The sequence below is a fragment of the Equus przewalskii genome, chromosome 10 (genome assembly GCF_037783145.1).
Source record: "Equus przewalskii isolate Varuska chromosome 10, EquPr2, whole genome shotgun sequence".
Taxonomy (NCBI): Eukaryota; Metazoa; Chordata; class Mammalia; order Perissodactyla; family Equidae; genus Equus; species Equus przewalskii.
In genome coordinates, this window is record NC_091840.1 from 14,177,856 (window position 1) to 14,200,802 (window position 22,947).

Genomic DNA, 22,947 nt, shown 5'->3' on the forward strand with positions numbered 1-22,947 from the left:
CAATCAAAAACATCCCAAAGAATAAAACCCCAGGACCAGATGGCTTCCCTGGGGAATTCTACCAAACTTTCAGAGAGGTTTAATACCTATCCTTCTCAAGCTATTCCAAAAAATTAGGGAGGATGGAACACTTCCTAACACATTCTATGAGGCCAACATCACGCTGATACCAAAGCCTAACAAGGACACCACGAAAAAAGAGAACTACAGGCCAATATCACTGATGAACATAGATGCAAAAATTCTAAACAAAACTTTGGCCACCAGAATTCAGCAATTCATCAGAAGGATCATACATCATGATCAAGTGGGATTCATACCAGGGACACAGGGATGGTTCAACATCTGCAAATCAATCAACGTGATACACCACATCAAGAAACTGAGGAATAAAAACCACATGATCATCTCAATAGATGCAGAGAAAGCATTCGACAAGATCCAACAGCCATTTATGATAAAAACTCTGAACAAAATGGGCATAGAAGGGAACTACCTCAACATAATAAAGGTCATATATGACAAACCCATAGCCAACATCATACTCAATGGGCAAAAACTGAACGCCATCCCTCCTGAGAACAGGAACGAGACAAGGATGCCCTCTATCACCACTCTTATTTAACATAGTACTGGAGGTCCTGGCCAGAGCAATCAGGCAAGAAAAAGGAATAAAAGGAATCCAAATAGGGAGGGAAGAAGTGAAACTCTCGCTGTTTGCAGACGACATGATCTTATATATAGAAAACCCCAAAGAATCCATTGGAAAACTCTTAGAAGTAATCAACAACTACAGCAAAGTTGCAGGGTATAAAATCAATTTGCATAAATCAGTAGCATTTGTATATTCTAATAACGAACTAACAGAAAAAGAACTCAAGAACACAATACTATTCACAATCGCAACATAAAGAATAAAATACCTCGCGGTAAATTTAACCAAGGAAGTGAAGGACCTATATAATGAAAATTACAAGGCCTTTCTGAGAGAATTGGATGACGACATAAGGAGATGGAAAGACATTCCATGTACATGGATTGGAAGAATAAACATAGTTAAAATGTATGTTCTACCTAAAGCAATCTACAGATTCAGTGCTATCCCAATCAGAATCCCAAGGACATTCTTTACAGAATTAGAACAAAGAATCCTAAAATTCATATGGGGCAACAAAAGACCCCGAATTGCTAAAGCAATCCAGAGAAAAGAACAAAGCTGGAGGCATCACAATCCCTGACTTCAAAACTTACTACAAAGCTACAGTAAGCAAAACAGCATGGTACAAAAACAGGTGCACAGATCAATGGAACAGAATTGAAAGCCCAGAAATAAAACCACACATCTATGGACAGCTTATCTTTGACAAAGGAGCTGAGGGCATACAATGCAGAAAAGAAAATCTTTTCAACAAATGGTGCTGGGAAAACTGGAAAGCCATATGTAAAAGAATGAAAATTGACCATTCTTTTTCACCATTCACCAAAATAAACTCAAAATGGATCAAAGACCTAAAGGTGAGACCTGAAACCATAAGGCTTCTAGAAGAAAACGTAGGCAGTACACTCTTTGACATGAGTATTAAAAGGACCTTTTCCGACACCATGTCTTCTCAGGGAAGGGAAACAACAGAAAGAATAAACAAATGGGACTTCATCAGACTAAAGAGCTTCTTCAAGGCAAATGAAAACAGGATTGAAACAAAAAAACAACCCACTAACTGGGAAAAAATATTTGCCAGTCATATATCTGACAAAGGCTTAATATCCATAATATATAAAGAACTCTCACAACTCAACAACAAAAAATCAAACAACCCAATCAAAAAATGGGCTGGAGACATGAACACACATTTCTCCAAAGAAGATATACGGATGGCCAATAGGCACATGAAAAGATGCTCATCATCGCTGATCATCAAGGAAATGCAAATCAAAACTACACTAAGATATCACCTTACACCCATTAGAATGACAAAAATATCTAAATCTAATAGTAACAAATGTTGGAGAGGTTGTGGAGAGAATGGAACCCTCATACACTGCTGGTGGGAATGCAAACTGGTGCAGCCACTATGGAAAACAGTATGGCGATTTCTCAAAAAGTTAAAAATAGAACTACCATACGATCCAGCCATTCCACTACGGGGTATCTATCCAAAGAGCTTGAAGTCAGCAATTCCAAAAGTCCTATGCACCCCAATGTTCATTGCAGCATTATTTACAATAGCCAAGACACGGAAGCAACCTAAGTGCCCATCAACAGATGAATGGATAAAGAAGTTGTGGTATATATATACAATGGAATACTACTCAGCTGCAAAAGAGAACAAAATCATCCCATTTGCAACAACATGGATGGACCTTGAGGGAATTATGTTAAGTGAAATATGCCAGTTAGAGACGGATAATCTCTGTATGACTCCACTCATATGAGGAATTTAAAAATGTGGACAAAGAGAACAGATTACTGGCTACCAGGGGAAAGGTGGGGTGGGGGGTGGGCACAAAGGGTGAAGTGGTGCACCTACAACACGAACGACAAACATTAATGTACAACTGAAATCACACAAGATTGTAACCTATCATTAACTCAATAAAAAAATAAAAAATTAAAAATAAATTTAAAAATTAAAAAAATAAAAATGTCTCCAGACATTAGCAAATATCCCCTGTGGGGTAAGACTGCTCCTGGTTGAGAACCACTGATAGAGACAAGCATACAGTGTTTGCTTGCCAGAGCACAGCCAACAGTAGATGGATAAACTCATGGATACCAAAAGCCCTAGAATTAGCAAATTGTTCCTATAAAACTCCCAGCTCACATCTATAAAATATTACAAAAAGAAGCAAAAAGAAAAGAAAAACTCGTAACGTACAAGCTAAAATATTTCCCAGGGAGAGAATGCACCATAGTGATCCAGAGCACAGGCTCGGAGCCAGAGGACTTGCACTCAAAACTCACCAGCTCTGGCACTCACATGGCCTGGGGCAAGTGACTTAACCTGAGTATCCCAACTCGCTCACCTCTAAAAGGGCAAGAGGACAACTAATTCCTACCCCCTATGGTTACTGTAAGGATTAAGTGAAAGAGTATGCGTAAAGCACTTAAAAGAAAGCTTGGCACACGGTAAGTGTTTGAAAGTGTTAGCTATTATTATGTCCCTAAAATGTCAAATTTTCCATTTTTATAAAGTGGAAATTGCTTTACTGGTTTCAACATACAATACTGTATTTAGAGAAAATAAAATATCACTCTATGTAACTACTCTACCTGCTTGACAGAGGAATTATTTTCACCATCTCAGTAAACTGATAATGATTATGTAAGAATAGCCATTGGAGAAATAATGCATTTGTATGTCACTGATAAAGACAAGCTAACCTCTAAAACTGACTACACAGGGAGATCACAAAGACCAGTGTCAATGTCAGTCACCAAAAATGTTTGCTAGGGAGATCTCAACAACATTAATATATAAGTAAAGATTAAGGGCAGAACTATCAACTTCAGGAGCTTTGGGGGGAAATGATTGAATTTAGAGAGTTAACAGCTCTGATACATTGGGCTCAGGTGCCTACCTCAGAAGTGGATGTGAAGGTTTCTACCAAAATTACCTTTGTTAATCAGATCCTGATAATTAGTTTCTAACTAAGACCTACCTGAACCTCATTAGAGGGGTACTTTGCTGTAGTGTGGATCTCAGTACAAGGCAGGTCCCTGTTCAACTGTTTTCTTTGGGTTTTCAGAAAACAGCGTGACCTTGCTATACATATTCCTGCTGAAGATAAAGTGGTTTCTCAAACATAAAACAAAAACTGCCAAAGTCAAAGTGAGACAATGTTTCAGGCCATGCTAAAATGGACTGTAGAAAAAACAGCAAGAAATCTAAAACAACTTCTCCTCTAAGAGGCCAGTTCCCAGATACACCTCACCGGGCAGCTGCCACTATTGTCTGGATACACAGATACATCTATAGCTATGATCCTGCTGCCTGGCCAGAAGAGCCTGATCCAAGGGTAGACACTGACCAAGCTGAGTCTCTAAGAGCCTCTCCCACAGGACAGAAAGGCCCAGGGAATGGAAGTCACTGGAGCTGAGTCACATGACTAACACCAGCGTAGCAAGAAGCACCACATCTGCCCATGGTGAGGTCCACCCTTATCTGCCTTGATTCTTTCTCTTCTCGTTAAAAATTATCCAAATTTCACCAAAAGAATATAAAACACTGTAACTTTCTGCAAACTCCCACCCCTGTGGGGAACATGGACTTGGAGAATGTAATTTTATAGGCAAAAAACTTGGAATCAGAAACCAAGATTCTAATCCAAATCCATCAACTCCAGTGATCTGTTGCTGACCTATAAAAAGAAACTAATATCTCATAGGTTGTTTGGCCACTGGGTGTCTATTCCTTTTCCTGGTAATAAAGGCCCAGTTTCCTTTTGAGAATTCACCTCACCCACACCTTCAGTCCGCGTGCTTCCTGAAGAGCCGACCCCACCAGGGATCCAAAGGTGTCATGTGACCAGAACTGGCCAATCCAGTCGCAGAGCCTCAAACACACTGATTGGTTCAGGGTAAGACATGCGACCTCTTAAGAGCCAATGAGACATCACTGGACATCATGAGACTTTTGCTGAGGCTTCTGGGAAAAAGACAGGGACTCGTTCCTGCTGAATCCAAAATCTGAGGGCTATGGGGGTTGAATATGCTGCAGCCATTTTTCTAATATGTAGTGCCTACAACTGAAGTCTATACAAGAAAAGGCAGAGTTGATTCACAGGGAGAAACTGAGTCCTGATGACATCACTTGAGCCCCCGAATCCAGAGCCTGCCTAGACTTTGCAGTTAGGTGAGTCAAGAATTTCTTTCTAGCTTAAGCTAGTTTAGCTATATTCAAGGCAGTTGCAGCTAATTTAGATATAGATGCAGACATATCTGATTAGTACCTCACAAGATGTGAAAAGCCAAATGAGCTGATGATTGTCTTATAAAACAGTGTATATACACATGATTATTGATAACATTGGTTGCAGTTACTGATTACTAATAACAATAAGTATAAAGAGAAATGGCATGTGAGAGAAATGGCTTAGTGTAATATTTGGTTATTATGCCTCTTGAAAATATAATTCTAAAACCATGGTTTAAACAACTTTATCATAAAGCTACTTCAGCAATAATAACAAGAACTATTTATTGAATGCTTACTGTGTGCCAGATAATGAATCCTCATAATGATCTCATAAGATGGATATTATTATTATCATTATCATTTACAGATAAGGAAATGGAAGCACAGAAGTGAAGTTACTTATGCACAGTTAGACTGTAAATAACAGAGGCAGGATTCAAATCCAGTCAGTCTGATGCAGCTCATGGTTTTAGCCATGACACTGATCCTGAACCCAGAAACAATCCCAGTTCTAATGCTGTACCAGTGGAGTAGAAACTCAAACTCAGGCACTACCAAAATCATCTAATGTGAATGTAAAATATTACCATTTTAACTCTGGAACAGTCCTTTTTTTGTTTTGGCAGGGGAAGATTGGCCCTAAGCTAACATCTGTTGCCAGTCTCCCTCCTTTTTTTCCCTTCTTTCCCAGCCCCACCTCCCCCCACCCAAAGCCCCAGTACATAGTTGTGTATAGTTGGAAGTTCTTCTGGTTCTTCTATGTGAGCCAGTGCCACAGCATGGCTACTGACAGACGAGTCATGGGGTTCCAAGCCTGGGAATCAAACCTGCACCACCAAAGCAGAGTGCATAACCACTAGGCCATCAGGGCTGGCTCTGGAACAGTCTTAAAGACTAATTTCCTACAAAGTCCTGCATTATAAAAGTATACATGTTAACCACATTAGCGATTATCATGAAACAAAAGTGTGAAAAACCTCACAAACCTAAGCCAGTCATCTCCTTTGGTTAAACAAAAGTCCAATGTCCTAAGACTAAGGAGTATATTAATTAGCACCACCTTTTTATAAAATAACATTTGTACCTTCCACAAAAGTCAACTTTATGAGAACATTCCTATCACTAAGTTACCTTTCATCACTTTTTTGAACATAACTTTTTTAAAATCTATCCATGTTAGTACAATCCAAAAACAGAAAAAAATTTGATAAATTGGACTTTATTAAAATTAAATGTTTTTGCTCTTTGAAAGATACTGTTAAAAGAATGAAAAAGCAACCTAAAGGCTGAGAGAAAACTATCTGCAAATCAAATATCTGAAAAAAAGATTTGTATCTGAATATATAAAGATATCTCAAAACTCAACAATAAGACAACAATCCAATTAAAAGCTGGGCAAAAGATTTCAATAGACACTCCACAAAGAGAACATAATGATGGTTATAAAGTAGAGGAAGATGGGCATGGATGTTAGCTCAGGGCCAGTCTTCCTCGGCAAAAAAGAGGAGGATTGGCGGCAGATGTTAGCTCAGGGCTAACCTTTCTCAAAAAAAACAAAAGAATATAATGATGGCAAATAAGCACATGAAAAGATGTTCAATGGCATTAGTCACCAGAGAAATACAAATTAAAGCCATCATTAGATACTATTACACTATCACATGGTTAAACTTAAAATATTGGTAATATCAGTGATGTGGAGTAACTGGAACTCTCATATAATACTAGTAGGAATGTAAAATGGTACAGCCACTCCGGAAAAAGGATTGACAGTTTCTCATAAAGTTAAAAATATACTCATAATATGAACCAGCAGTTCCCTCTCCCCGCAGACAGCTACCCCAGAGAAATGAAAACTTATGGTCACACAAAACTCTGTACACAAATGTTTACAGCAGCTCTATTCATAACTGCTAAAAACTGGAAATAACTGAAATGTCCTTTAACAAGTGACAATGGAAAACTACTCAGCAATAAAAATGAATAAACTTTCAATACACGCAATAACTTAGATGAATTTCAAAGACAGAGTAAAAGAAGCCAGTTTCAAAAGTTTACAGACTGTAAGATTCCATTTGTGTGATATTCTCAAAAAGACAAACTATAGGGATGGAGAAAAGGTCGATGGTTGCAGGGGTTACGAAATAGGAAGGGGTACTACGAAAGGACAGCAGAAGGGCATTTTCTGGGGTGATGATACTGTTCTGTCATGATACTGTATCCTGATTGTGGTGACGGCTGCACAAACTATTCATGTGTTAAATTAATAGAACTATATACCAAAAGAAAAAAGTCAGTTTTACTATGTGATCATTTTAATAAGTTGTTTAAATTATTGTTAAAATATGAACCTCAATGTCACAATGCACATGGTTTTTAAAAACTGAAAATAGATACAGAAGGGTAAATTTGTTAATAAATGAAACACCTACACATTTCCCTTCCCCTGCACGTAGGTTTTAGAAGCAAGAATGGAGCCTCAGAAAGAATGTCTCAAATAGGACAATCACTGAGTTCACTAGGCACAAAATGTGGGATACTTCTGAAGAATTCCATAGTAGCTAAATAACTGATCCAAGACCAAAAGTAAAGATTGGAAGAAAAATGAAATCAACAGTGTACCACAGAGGTAGTAGGCACACTGGCCTGGACTAAAACACTTTCAGCAAGAAATGCTAAGAACGGAGGTGATTCATAAGCATCGTTATCTTCCCACTGTAGACTTCTTTCTGTAACAGTGTGAGAATAACCACCAGGCCACCACGAAATCGAGTCATGAAATGTATTCTCATTTTTAAAAAATCAGTTATCTTCCTTAAATTAACTTCTCTTCTTAATGTAGTCATAGTCCTCCTTTATTTCAAAAGGCCTAAATATTGATTAGAGACAGACTTCAAAGAACAAAAATAAACTGTGATCAAATAGCAGGAGCCAATAGTAGTAACTAAAATTTCTTCAAACTAAACAGAAGATGATTTCTGTACCTCTGTCTTATAAAATTTGTCTTCATTAGAAAAAAAAAATTATCTACCTCATAATTAACTTGGGTAGAATGAATCAGATTGCATTTCTAGAGGTTTCAGAAGACTGATGAGTGGAGCTAAACATTACTGCTATCTACTTTCACAGAAATTACTCACGTCCATAATCGGTTCTTGATTAGATCCAAAATTATCTCTAATTATTAAACTATATAAACCATAAAACCACATGAAAACCTTAAAGACAAATAAAATACCTAAGTTTCTTTACATAACTAACAAAAATTTAAACAGAAAAAGAACTGACAGAAAAAAATCGGAAACAATATTTTTTTTTAAGATTGGCACCTGAGCTACCATCTGTTGCCAATCTTTTTTTTTCTCCTCTTCTCCCCAAAGCCCCCCAGTACATAGTTGTATATTCCAGTTGTAGGTCCTTCCAGCTGTGCTATGTGGGATGCCACCTCAGCATGGCCTGATGAGCGGTGCCGTGTCCGCACCCAGGATCCAAACGGGTGAAACCCTGGGCCGCCAAAGCGGAGTATGCAAACGTTATTAACCACTTGGCCACGGGGCTGGCCCCAAGACTTACATTTTTTAAAAAGTCAGTAATTTACCTTTAATATGCCTCATACATGATTATTTTCCCTGTGGAAACCCAATTATTATCCTGAAAACAAGACTATACTAAAAAGTAAATGGATTGTGACAAAAGAAAGAAAAGCCAGATTGACACATTATTCAAATAACCCATATGGCCTAGCCCGGTGGAGTAAGGAAAGCCTATCAGAACACGCCCCCTTCTCCCCACTGGGCAGCACGGCTGAGGTGAGACACTGCAGCTAGTAAAAGTGTGTCATGCTTCCTCAGGGAGGAAAAAAGTTAAGAACCGTTATTCTGGAGATAGCACAGTGGTTCTGAAATGCCTGTAAAATAAGGTCCCAGCTCATTACTAGATACCCAGACCACCCACAGTCTAGCTACAACCTAACTTTCCCACCAGTCCCCATACAGGCCCCAAAGACAGTCGGCCTCTGAGTCTCTGACAATGCCCCTCTCTCAGCCTGAATGTCCTTTCCCTCCTCTCTCTGGACCTAAATCCTACCCAGCTTTGAATGAACACTTCAAGGCCTACTTCCCTATGACACTCTCCCAACCAGCATTACTTCCTGTAGGATGATTTGGCTTCTTAATCATTTATTATCTTGGATTAAATATATCATGCAAGATGCCTTATCTGCCCAACACAATTATCTTATAAATAGGAGTCATATTTTATATCATTTATATCCCCATGACAACCTTTCAATTCACTAAAACCATTCAATAAATATTTTAATTGAATTTCCCAAAGAGATGACCTAACATAACTGAAATGCCAAGCATTCCAAAAACTATCCTGTACCAAATTCAGTTCTCATTAGAATGTGAATTCATAAAGAAGAATGTCACGTTATCTTTAAATATATCTGCTTTTATCCAAAATTGGAATCTGTGATGGTTCTAGAGGAGGTACAGACAAAATATTCTACAAAGTAAAAAAGTTTTATTTATTGTACTATGCTTAATATTCAGTCCCACTTGCATTTTTCTCTAAAACGCTTATAAAATCACTAAATATGCAAGAAGCATTAGAAGAGAGAATAAGCCTACTGAGAAGAAAACTACAAACTAAGATCATCAATCATATTCTGCTTTGAATAATCTCGTTCATAAAGACGTAAATTCTCCTAAATTCCAGAATGAATGGAATTCAATATAGCAAAGTAAGATGTTTTAAATACATTTTTAAAAAATCCTAGTGTACTTTCTACTATCTGTTTATTTACTAAAATGATAAAAACAAGAAAAATTAAATTTTAAAAAAAGTTATATCAACAGCTAAAATTGAGAATTTTTTTTTCCATCTACTACTTTGATTTTTCCTGACCCATTTTTCAGAACTGTCAGCAATTCTGGAGATAGCCTTCTTAGTTTTCAATAATGCTAAATTATTTCTTGAAGAGTTTGAGCCTACTCCCAAATCATTTAACATGCTTACTAATCAATAATGACATGAAGAAACAAAAAACCCATATTTACGAAGCAAGCAAATTATATTAAAAGACTGACATCTAGAAAAGGTTGCTGTTTGCCAAGAAAATGTTATTATAAAACATTTTCTATTCTTTGTATTTCTTCATTTTCCCTTCCAGATTATCTGTGGAGACTTGAAAACACATCATAATCCAAAACAGTTGAGCTTTTAAAATAAAACATAAATCAATCTAAAAGAGCCAACTGCATAGTTAAAACAAAAGGGTTGTACCACCACTACTACCATCATCATCCTCTTAAAGTCCGTCTTCAATTTACCAACAGTCTATGTTCTAAAACTACATTTTCAAATCAGCTGTTTAAAACTCAGAACATGGAAGAACAAAAGACCCCAAACAGCCAAAGCAATCCTGAGAAAAGTGAATCAAGCTGAAGGCATCACAATCCCCAGCTTCAAGATATACTACAATGGTATAGTAATCAAAACAATATGGTACTGGGGGCGGCCAAGCCGCCAGGTGGTTAAATTCGCGAGCTCTGCTTTGGTGGCCCGGGGTTTCGCCAGTTCAGATCCTGGGTGTGGACCTAGCACCACTCATCAAGCCATGCTGAGGCGGCATCCCACATGCCACAACTAGAAGGACCCACAGATAAAATATACAACTATATACTGGGGGGCTTTGGGGAGGAGAAGCAAAAATAAAAAATAATAAAATAAAATCTTTAGGGGCCAGCTCTGTGGCCAAGTGGTTAAGTTCGCACGCTCCGCTTTGGCGGCCCGGGTTTTTGCTGGTTCAGATCCTGGGCGCAGACATGGTACCACTCATTAGGCCAAGCTGAGGCAGCATCCCACATGCCACAGCTAGAAGGACCCACAACTAAAACATACAACTATGTACTGGGGGGATTTGGGGAGAAAAAGCAGAAAAAATAAATAAATAAATCCTTCTTTAAAAAAAAAGATCACTGATCACAGATCACTATAACAAATATAATAATAATGAAAAAGTTTGAAATATTCTGAGAATTACCAAAATGTGACACAGAGACATGAAGTGAGCAGATCCTGTTGGAAAAATGGTGCCCAGAGACTTGCTCGATGCAGGGTTGCCACAAACCTTTAATTGGTAAAAAATGCAGTATCTGCGAAGCACAATAAAATCAGATATGCCTGTAAACATATTTATTTTAAAAAACTAGATAAATTAGAAATTAATGAGCCCAAGATCAGTATAAACTACTCAGCTGATTAAAAATACTATATTCAATATCAGTTTGAAGGAAACCTAAGTATTACTCCTGAATGTTAGCTATAATTTCTTATGTGAAATAAGTCACTCCTTTTTGATTATTTTTTTTCATTTGGAAAAGATAAGTAGTACATAAAATTAGAATATATTTTATATTTAAGAGAAAATTATAATTTCTGGATTAGTTTGGGTTTTGAATTACTTTTTTAAGTTAAATTAAACTATTAGTTTAATTTATACAGTGGTCCCCCACTCTTATCTGTGGTGGATATGTTCCAAGACCCCCAGTGGATGCCTGAAATCACAGACAGTACTGAACTCTTTATATTATTGTTTTTTCCTATACATACATACCTATGATGAAGTTTAATTTATAAATTAGGCACAGTAAGAGATTAACAATAATAACAAAAAAAGTTGGCTTTGGGACCATTATTAAGTAAAGTAAGAGTTACTTGAACACAAGCACTGTGATTCTGCGACAGTCATCTGATAACCCAGACGGGAACTAAGTGACTAATGGGCGGGTAGTGTATACAACGTGCATCCACTGGACAAAGGGATGATTCACGTCCCGGTGGGAAGGAGCGGGAAGGTTTGAGATTTCATCATCCTACTTAGAATGGTGTGCAATTTAAAACTTATGAATTGTTTATTTCTGGAATTTCCATTTAATATTGTCAAACCATGGTTGACAGTGGGTAACTGAAACCGCAGAAAGCAAAACTGCAGATAAGGGGGACTGTATTATGAAAATCTTTAGACCTGTAGCAAAGTTGAAAGAATAGTATGATCAACACCCAGGTGTTAGCATCTTGCCATAATTTGCCTCCTTTCTGTCTAAATAGATAGAGTTTTTTTTCTGAGCCAAGTGAAAGTAAGTGGTAGACATCTTGGATGGCACTTCATCCATACTTCAACATTTATCTCCTAAGAATGACAACATTTTTCTTCATGAGCATAATATCATTATCACACCTAAGAAAATAATTCAATAATACTAATGGTTATATTATCAAATATCAAGTCCATTTATAAATTTCCCCATTTGTCTGCAAAATGTGTTTTATTTCTTTATGTTATTATATTTCTTTAGTTTCTTTTAATCTAGAATAGTTACCCCCTCCACTCTTTGTTTTTCATGACAATGAAGCATATTGCTTGTTGAAAAATTAGAAAATGCAGATGAATAAAAACCACATCTGTAGTCTACCACTCAGGGATATACACTGTTAATTTTTTAATGGACTTTTAATTTTGGAATAATTTTAGGTTTAGAGAAAGTTGTAAATGTAGGTCAGAGTTCCCATATACTCGTCACCCAGTTTCCCCTGTTGTTAATATCTTACATTTCTGTGGTACATTTGTCAAATTTAAGAAACCATCATTGGAATATTAGTATTAAGTAATTTCCAGGTTTTATTTGGATTTCCCGTTTTTCCACTAAAGCCCTTTTTCTCTTCAAAGATCTGTTTACGATCCACATTGAATCTAGTTGTCATGTCCTCTGGGCTATGACAGTGTTTTAGAATTTGCTTGTTTTTATGACAATTTTGAAGAGTCCTGGTCCCTCAGTTTGAGTTTGTCTGATCTCAGTGCTTTAGCACAGTAAGAGTTTATTTCTTGATTATATCACAGCTTGCTGGGGGTGGGATGGGGAGGCTCTCCTATAGGCAGAAACTCAGAGATACGAGCTCCTTCCTTTTAGTGTCTTCAGCGTTCTCTAGGGCCTCTTCAGAGCCCTTCCTTAGACCTGTGCATGCATCTACCATTGATGAGCGGAGAGCACGGAAGATGAGGGGAGGGGGAACATTTCAGGAGCCAGTTCAGAAGTTGTATGCTTCTCTTCTGCCACATTTCATTGGCCAAATTAGTCACATGCTTCCACAAGATGTGAGGGCACCTGGGAAATGTAGCAAATGCTGACACAGAAGCTGCAGCAAGTTATCCAGAAGATCAAGGTAAGGTATTTAATGAAGGTGGCCACACTAAACAAGAGATTTTCAGTGTAGATGAAACAGTCTTATATTGGAAGAAGATGCCATCTAGGACTTTCATAGCTAGAAAGGAGAAGTCAATGCCTGGCTTCCAAGCTTCAAAGGAGCGACTGACTCTTGTTTTAGGGACTAATGCAGCTGGTAACTTTAAGTTGAAGCCAATGCTCATTTACCATTCTGAAAATCCCAGGGCCCTTAAAAATTATGCTAAATCTACTCTGCCTGTGCTCTATAAATGGAACAAGAAAGCCTGGATGACAGCACATCTGTTTACAACATGGTTTACTGAATATTTCAAGCCCACTGTTGAGACCTACTGCTCAGAAAAAAAGATTCCTTTCAAAATACGACTGCTCATTGACAATGCACTTGGTCACCCAAGAGCTCGGATGGAGACGCACAACAAGATTAATGTTGTTTTCATGCCTGCTAACACGATATCCATTATGAAGCCCATGGATCAAGGAGTCATTTCAACTTTCAAGTCTTCTTATTGAAGACATGCATCTTCTAAGGCTGTCGCTGCGACAGACAGCGGTTCCTCCGATGGGTCTGAGCCAAGTAAACTGAAAACCTTCTGGAAAGGATTCACCATTCCAGATGCCATTAAGAACATTCATGGGAAGAGGTCAAAAGATCAACATAAACAGGAGTCGGGAAGAAGCTGATTCCAACCCTTATGGATAACTGTGAGGGGTTCAAGACACTTCAGTGGAGGAAGTAACCACAGATGTGGTAGAAATAGCAAGAGAACCAGAATTAGAAGTGGAGTCTGAAGAGGTGACGGAACTGTCGCAATCTCATGATAAAACTTTAACAGATGCAGGGTTGCTTCTGATGGATGAGCAAAGAAAGTGGTTTCTTGAGATGGAATCTACTCCTGATGAAGATGCTGTGAAGACTGTGGAAATGCCAACAAAGGATTCAGAGTATTACATAAACTTAGCTGATAACTGATAAAGCAGCAGCAGGGTTTGAGAGGATTGACTCAGCTTTTGAAGGAAGTTCTCCCATGGGTAAAATGCCATCAAACAGCATCACGTGCTACAGAGAAATCGCTCTGGAAAGGAAGAGGTAACCAATGCAGCAAACTTCATTGTTGTCTTATTTCAAGAGACAGCCACAGCCACCCCAACCTTCAGCAACCACCACCCTCATCAAACAGCAACCATCAACACCAAGACAAGACCCTACACCAGCAAAAAGATTACCATTTGCTAAAGGCTCAGATGATGGTTAGCATTTTTTAGCAATAAAGTATTTTTTAATTAAGGTATATACATTGTTTTTTTTCAGACATAATGCTATTGCACACTTAAGAGACTACAGTATAGTGTAAACATAACTTTTATATGCACTAGGAAACAAAATAATTCATGTGACCCACTTTACTGCGATATTCACTTTGTTGTGGCAGTCTGGAACTGAACCTGCAATATCTCCCAGGTATGCCTGTGTTCGAATACAATTATCTTATCCCTTAAAGAAGCTGGAAAGAAGACTAAATAACCCAGAAGACACAGTTGGAGGTTGTAAAGCAGTGTGAGAAATAGGGTCACTGGCAGAATAGAAGAGCAGATCTCTCCATAAAGCTGTATTTCATGTACTTTAGCGCAGGCCTAGCTCATCCTGAGCCTAAGATCCAGCATAGATACATCTGCCCAAAATACCTTTCACCAGTTGAGAAAGAAGTCAAAATGCTAAAGCATAGGAGAACACTCTTTGCTATCTACTGCTAATTGAATTAGAAATCTTTAATATCATTTCTAGTCCTGAAATTCTATTATTCTACATAAAACGCCTTTAAAATGAGTATATGTTATTACTTCACACCCATTAGGATAGCTACTATCAAAAATCAGAAAATAAGTGTTGGCAAGGGTGTGGAGAAAATGGCTCCCTTGTGTATCGCTGGTGGGACATAAAATGGTGCTACTGCTGTAGAAAACAGTATGGTGATTCCTAAAAAAAATTAAACAGAATTACCATATGATCCAACAATTCCAATTCTGGGTATTTCCCAAAAGAACTGAATGCGGGGACTCAAACATATTTGTACACCTACATTCATAGCAACATTATTCACAATAGCCAAAAGATGGAAGCAACCCAAGTGTCTATCAACAGATGAATGGATTAAAAAGAATGTAGTATTTACATACAATGGCACATTATTTAGCCTTAAAAAGGAGGAAATTCTGACACACGTTATGACACAGATAAACCTTGAAGACATTATGTTAAATAAGCCAGACACAAAAGGACAAACACTGTGTGACTGCACTTACACGAAGGTACCTAGAGGAGTCAAATTCATGAAGACAGCAAGTCAAATGGTGACTGCCGGCGCTTGAGGGAGTGGGGAATGGAAAGTCAGTGTTCAATGGGTACAGAGTTTCAGTTTGGGAAGATGAAAACGCTCTGGAGATGGCTGGCAGTGACAGTTTCACAACATGAATGACACTGAACTGTAAATGCCAAATTTACATTTCCATAAAATGGAAATTTTTATGTTATATATGTTTCACCAAAATTTTAATAAAATAACAAGTTTACAAGCCATCATACCCTAATTATAAGCAGTAAGGCCCATGTCCTAATCCAGATGCAAACTTAAGGAATGCTCATTGCCCATTTCCCAATATGCCCTGCCATGAAGGAGGACCGAGAGCTGGCAGAGCAGAGCCAGAGCCAGAGCCAGAGGTGGGAAACTGGTCCTGAAATTAGTCCCACTAAACAAACTTAGAAAAGCCAAGGCACAGGGTAAGGTCCAAAATGGCCGGCAAAGGCAGGCTAGGGAAGAGAAAGCAAAGGCAGAAGGAAGGGAATCCTCAGGACATGGGCAGTAGATGAGACTGGAAAAGGATAGCGCAGCTGTGAGAAAAAGAAAGAACAAAGAGTAGGAGAGGTCAGAGAAGGAAATTCTCCCAAGATAAGGAAAGAGGGGAGTAGGGAAAAGGAAAAGCAGAATTATAAGCAAGAAGGAGATTCATTCAATAAGAGATCCTGCCCAAGTGCCAGCAGAAAAATAACTTCCTTCCACTGAGGAGGCCATTTGTATCTAAAGAAACCAAGAAGTTGGTGAAGCCTACAGAAAGTTAAGAGCAAAAGTAGTTTTCTGTTAAGTAATACTAATATGCCTCCATCCACAGAGAACTACTGCCATTTTTGTCATTTGTTTTTGGTGTTTTTTTTATGAGAACATTTATTTGTTTAGAAATCATTTTAACCTGGGCCTGACTTTTTTACTTGTATCAAACACTAGTATGCCAGGAACAAGTTAAAGATGTTCTATGGCACTGGGGTTAGGAGTATAGGCTTGAAGTCACATCTGCCTGAATTTGAATCCTGGTATTTCTGACCTGAGACAATCTGCATAAAAATTTGCCTTGATCTCCAAATCTGCAAAATGGAGATAACAACACTATCTACCTCACAGGACTGTTGCAAGAATGAATAGAATGAAATAGATTAAATGTGAATGCACTTAGAACGGTGCCTGGCTCACACTAATCACTATAAAAGTAGTAGCTTACTATTATCCTCCTTATCTAAAACATGAGCTCCACAGAGCTGCGATCTTGTCTGTTTTGTTCAGTATTGAAGACCCAGGTTACTGAATAATATAGACTTCATGCCAGCAACACAGAAGCCCAAAGGAACAGCACTACCTTTCTGTTATTACTGACAACTAAAATCTGCATAATACTTTAGCTGCAAAGTTTAGAGTTCATAGAAGGTTTTTACATACCTCATCTCAAGTGATTCTGTGAAGCTGATATTATCATCTCCATGTCATGGACAAACACAAACTCAGAAGACTTAAGGGATTTGCCCAAAAACACACAGTCTGAGGCAGCACAAGAATTCTGAAGTTAATCCCACTTCTGTTCACTCTAGACCCCACCCAGAAAGCACGGAACATACCCTAAACTGTTCAATTCTCCTTACCTGCAAATACACAAAGTTTAAGGCCACCAAAATACTTTATCCCATTTGTTTCAATATAATTGATGGGAAGAGAGGAAACAGATGAAACAACATTAACAGTAACTGTTGAAGTTGGACAATGGGTACAGTGGGATTGATTATACTCTCCTTTCCACTTCTGTATACCTGAAAGTTTCCATAATAAAAATTTTAATTAAAAAACAAAGTCCTCACTCCCAACATAAACTCTGCCATGGCCAACTTTCTATTGAGCACACCTGGGTATGAGGAAAACACCACAGCTGAGAACCTTCAGCACTTCTCAGTTTGAGGCAGGAAAGAGAGTGCTAGACTGGGATTCAGGAAGCTTCAGTCTTTGCTTTAACTAATTGTGAGACCTCACTGATTCTTCTAACTCCTCTGGGCGCCAAACTTCCTCATCTGTTCCTTCTAGGATTAAAATTCTGATTTCAGCTTTCTACTAGCTCCTTAAACTCAAGAGACAAAACCAAATTCCTCTTTTCTCTATTCTAAACCCCTAAGACATGTTCTTCCTCCAGACTGCCCTATTCCTCATGTCCCATTCCGCCAGCCACCCAACCATAAAAACCTCAACAACATCTCTGACTTGAGACATAAAACTGACTGTTCCCTTCCCTTCCTACGTAATCAGTCACCACATCTCTCTGTTCAGCCTCCAAAATATCTCTTGAATCCATCACTTCCTTTCATTCCCAAGGCCAAGGATTCAATTCAGGCCCTCACCATCCCTCACGTGGACTATTACCAAGAATCCAACTGAAATCCCTGCCTCTAGTTTTTCGTCACTGCCAATCCCTCATACACATTCTTAGTCTACATTTAAGACCAAAAAACCCAGTCCTGACCTCCTGGCAATGGAACATAGCCTTCCACTATGTTCCTTTATGTATCCCAGGGTCCAACAATTTGGATATGCAGTTTCCTGACACCCACCTCATTTCCAACACGACCCCTTAGTCTTTGTTCAAGCTATCCTTCCCTCCAAAATGCTCTCTTCTTTCCATTGCTTCTCATCTTCACGTTGGTGCAATTTCAATGCCACCTCTTCAGTTGAAGTCTTCCTTGATATCCCCAAGGGGTCAGTTACTGCTTCCTCTACTTAACACCTAAGCACCTTGTCCAATCCCCTTTTACAGCGCCTATCAAATTCCTATCCATCCTTTTATTTTCTAGTGCCCCTATTCTACCTACTAGATGCTTCGCTCCTTGTCAGTAGGAATGATGTTTTATTTACCTTTGTACCCCTCAGAACAGAGCTTCCCAAAGAGTGTGCCACAGCACAGTGGTATGCCATGAATGAGTTAAAGATGTTCTAGACAGCGATCCCCTCCAAGCATCCACAAAGGGACTTCTGCAGCCAGAATCCCCAACTGGTCAAACCTCAAGCAGTTGCAAGCAGCCTCCTCCTTCAACCAGGTAGGCACCATCATGATAACTTAAAAAGCACTCAGACACAGCAGATGGTACACAGTGTTTGCCAATAAATATTTGCTGAATTGAGTACTGGAATAATCCACCCCTTCCCCTTCAACCTCTGTCCCCAAGATCAACTAACACCCAGATTAGACTCTCTTTGAACAGTTTTACTGAATGGATTCTAATTATCTTTTTAATAGTCACCTGTTTATTAGCCAGTTATACTTCCCTTACCTTCCAAAGCCCACATCAATAGTTTATTGCATAAAATAGTAAAGGATATGAACAAACGATTCACCATGAAGAGATTCAAAGAGTAAAATTCAACATTGTAGAAAAAGAAATCCAAGTGCCACTTGACATTATTAAATGAGCAAAAACTTTTAAGGAAAAATGTATTTCTATCCAGTTATGCTGAAACAGGTACATCCACATATCTGTTAGTAATACGAACTGGTATAACATTCTCGAAAAACAGTATGGCAATATGTATCAAAAGCCATAAAAACATTCGTACCATTTAACACTCAGAAATTTATCCTAGAGATATAATCAGAAAAAAAGTCTATAATATCTACAATAATGAAAGTTAAAGTATTAACCAAAAACCAGCCAACAACATAAACACCTAACAAAAAGATTTATGTAAACTATGGAAGTATGACTTGATGAAATATTTTCCAGCCTTTCAAAATATAATCATATAAATTAAAATTGTGACACCTATAACATGGAAATGTTTCATGATCTAATAAGCAGAAAAAAATTCAAATTATATGCATCATAATTAAAAATGAGTAAAATATATATATTTTTTGAAATGGAATGCCAAAAAGAAAATCAACTATTTTAGGGTAAAAACCCAAATATGTAACAACTTATTTAATATCAATTCTTAAATGACTTTATAATTTAAGAAAGTTCCACCACACTGAGGAAACAGAGGGGTTCCAGGATACATGTTTGATATAGTCTCAAGAAGAGGTCCACCCCTCCCTTCTACTGCTCACTTTGGCCTTAACTAAGAACTCTCATGCACTCCTTGTTACAATGACTTATGAGAACCCCGGAGCCCAGCTTTCCAAACACCAACAAACCACATCAACTGGTCTTCTGATCACCCCCATGAACCTGCAGAGGATGAATCCTGCAAAACAAGCATATGCTCAAGAAACAAAGAACCCCTTCAACCATGTACTACTTTAGCAATCAGCAAGCAGCCAAGTCCAAGTTCAATTACAAACCCTAAAGGTACATAGTCTTGTCACATTAAAGTCTCTGGGATTCTCAAGGCCAACTTACTGACTCAGTGGTGGGCTGTATCAAAGCTAAAAAGCAGCATGGACTCAGGACACATCAAAGAACTAGAGGCAGGGAGACCCGGGTACAGTTAAAAGGGATGTTTTTCAAAAAGTTACTTTAACTACAAAGAACAGAAAACTCCAGGTTAAAACAGATGGGTAAAAAGTAGGTGGCAGTGTCTTGTAAATCTTACCCAGCCAGAGTCCAAAAGGCAGGATGGCAAGTCATTTCATTAACAGCTAAAACTTTCTGGAGCTGGTGATTTCTAACAAAAGACTAGTATTGGAAATATATCAAAAAATAATTTTAGCACCAATGCCCCACAAGGACAATGTTAAAACAGTCTTCTAATTGTTTTTCTGTACTACCACCATTTTCTAAGTTTAATACTGAAAGACCAAGACATTATAATGGACCAAGAAGATTAATCACTGTGAAATGATAAATACTCAAGATTAAACTGTCTCTCTTAGCAGGGCATTTCAGCAAAAGACAAATAATTTGAAGGATTAATACAACCATTGTACTGAGGGAGTACAACCATTAGGAAAAAAGTTGAACCTTTTGTTGCTATTGATATGTTCTCAGTATCCAGAACCTCAAAGATGCAGATATACCCAGCCATTCATGACAATACAGACATAGCAGATAACAGCAAAAACAAACACTTCAATATGAAACCAAGTTCCTCAGAGCACAGGGTCAACATACTCAAGCATGTTGACACGAGAACTGAAGGACCTCTCCAGTTCCAGTCACATGCAGATGGTTGAGCCCCTGTGCAGTTACTCATTCAGAGCAGAAGTGGAAGATTAACCTACCCTCACTTCTCTTCAAACAAACTCTGACAAAGCGCAGGCAGTCTCTTCAGAGTATGTTCATCATCATAAAGTCTGTTCTGGAAGTAGCCAATTCAGTCAGCACCCGCATCTTCAAGTTACCACTGTTTCACTACTGCCCTCATCAGCCCACCTCATCCTTTCTGGCCAGAAAGACTCTCATCTAGATTAAGGCCCTCTCGTCTCCTTCTCAGGCATTACCAAGTTGTTTTCTAAATAAGGCTCTCCTACACCTTACTCACCTGCAGTTCACTGCACTGGGTATCACCCAAATAGCCCATCAGAGCTCTTTATAATTTCTGAAAGAGAGAGAAGGAAGCTTTTAAATACATAGTAGAAAATGCCATTGCTGATATATCAGTTCTGAAGCATTTGGACCCAGTATTCACAGCACATGGTCTTTTGGTCCACAGCAGTTCAACAAAATGCAGCATAACCAGCCAGGACCAAGAGTCCTGAGATAAGAGTCCAGAGATAAAAGCTTGGTTTAATGTTGCTACTACTGAGCAGTGTGACCTTGAGTAAGTCACTTGACTTCTCCACGCCTAAATTTCCTCATCTGGAAAATAAGACACTTAGACTAGACAGAAGTAGCAGAGAACCCTACAATGGAAAGAGCACAGGCTTTCCAAGACAGAATGCCAGCACCACTACTTACTAGTCTTGTGACGTTATGTTAGTCCACATTTAGCCTAAATTTCCTCCTTTGCAAAACAGAAATAACAATAACCATCTCAGAGTTGTTACGAGAAATAAAGGAGAGATAATGAGTTATAAAAAGCCTATTGTAAATATACTGTGCAGCTGATCATAAAATTCCACAGATGGTAATTATTATCATTACCCCCTGCGCTAAAGTTATATGAATTCAATTCACAAATATTTATTTCCTTAAAAGATCAACAAATCAAAACTTTACCAACCTGACAATGGAATTAACTCTTTGAGTGTTTCACTAACAGTTCAATTACAGTTATCTTAAATTGACGGTAGTTTAAGACTATCAGTATTACTGAATATCACAGTGCATAAGAACAGACTAGTCCCTGTGTAACATCTAAACTGGTTCCACGGCCATGCGTTCCCTGACCTCTCTGCTTTCACTATCGCCGCTAGATCTCAGCAAAAGAGGGCTCCCAAAAGCCAAATTACACTGTTTGCTCTGGTCAGCTCAGGGGAGCACAACTAAAGACAGAGGAAGGAGAACAGAGGCTTTTTTTCTTTTTTAATCTTTTTTACTTTATACACTTAAGTACTGCTCAAATTTGTTTACCATAGCACACATCAGTTTTGCATAAAAATAAATACTTTTTTAACTATATTAGTTACACAAATTGCCTACTGAAAGGAAGCTTGCCTTACAGGAATATTTTCACCACAAGGAGCATTTCCACAAAAAAAAGCAAAAAGGCAAATTCAGATGTGCCGAGAACACCTAAAATACAGCACAGAAATAACAAAAATCACAAGCATTCACACTTTAGAATGGTTCAGTCAAAAAATATGCCATGAGCTCTTTAAGAACCTAATGATGGAGGCCGGCCCGGTGTTTAAGTTCACATCTTCCACTTTGCCAGCCTACAGTTCACCGGTTCAGATCCCGGGTGAGGATATGGCACTGCTTGGCAAGCCATGCTGTGGTAGGCGTCCCAGATATAAAGTAGAGGAAGATGGGCATGGCTGTTAGCTCAGGGCCAGTCTTCTCAGCAAAAAGAGGAGGATTGGCAGCAGATGTTAGCTCAGGGCTAATCTTCCTCAAAAAAAAAAAAAACCTAATGATGAATCAGGGGCTTTTCGGTTCAAAAGCAAGAAGAATATACAAACTCTGGTTTTACCAACCACTTCCTGCTCTTAGAGAAACTGACCCAGTACAATTTACACGAGTAATCAAGTTGGTATGACTATTTGATAGTATGTTGAAAAACTTTCAATTTGTTTTAGACAATCAATAGCTTAAAAAAAGTATTACATATATATAAATTAAAAGTCTTCATTAAGGGGCCAGCCCCATGGCCGAGTGGTTAAGTTCGCGCACTCCACTTCAGTGGCCCACGGCTTTGCCGGTTCAGATCCTAGGTGCAGACATGGTACCGCTCATCAGGCCATGCTGAGACGGCATCCCACATGCCACAACTAGAAGGACACACAACTAAAATATACAACTATGTACTGGGGGTAGTCAAGGAGGAAAAAAGCAGGAAAAAAAAAGAAGATTGGCAACAGTTGTTAGCCCAGGT

At 38.4% G+C, this 22,947-nt stretch overlaps 1 protein-coding gene across 34 annotated transcripts in view; it reads right to left on the reverse strand.

The window, feature by feature from the left end:
• Nucleotides 1-22,947, reverse strand: part of HELZ (helicase with zinc finger) — a 177,060-nt gene that overhangs the window by 150,167 nt on the left and 3,946 nt on the right. For 18 of the 34 annotated variants that reach the window (XM_070560226.1, XM_070560214.1, XM_070560215.1 and 15 more), the window contains one exon: nt 20,953-21,009. The exons of 13 other annotated variants lie outside the window; for them this stretch is intronic. The gene's annotated coding sequence lies outside the window, so the exon portion shown is untranslated. Of the gene's footprint in view, nt 1-10,965; nt 11,078-20,952; nt 21,010-22,947 lie in introns of those variants that run through there. 3 more of the 34 variants (XM_070560219.1, XM_070560213.1, XM_070560239.1) reach the window with 2 other exon arrangements.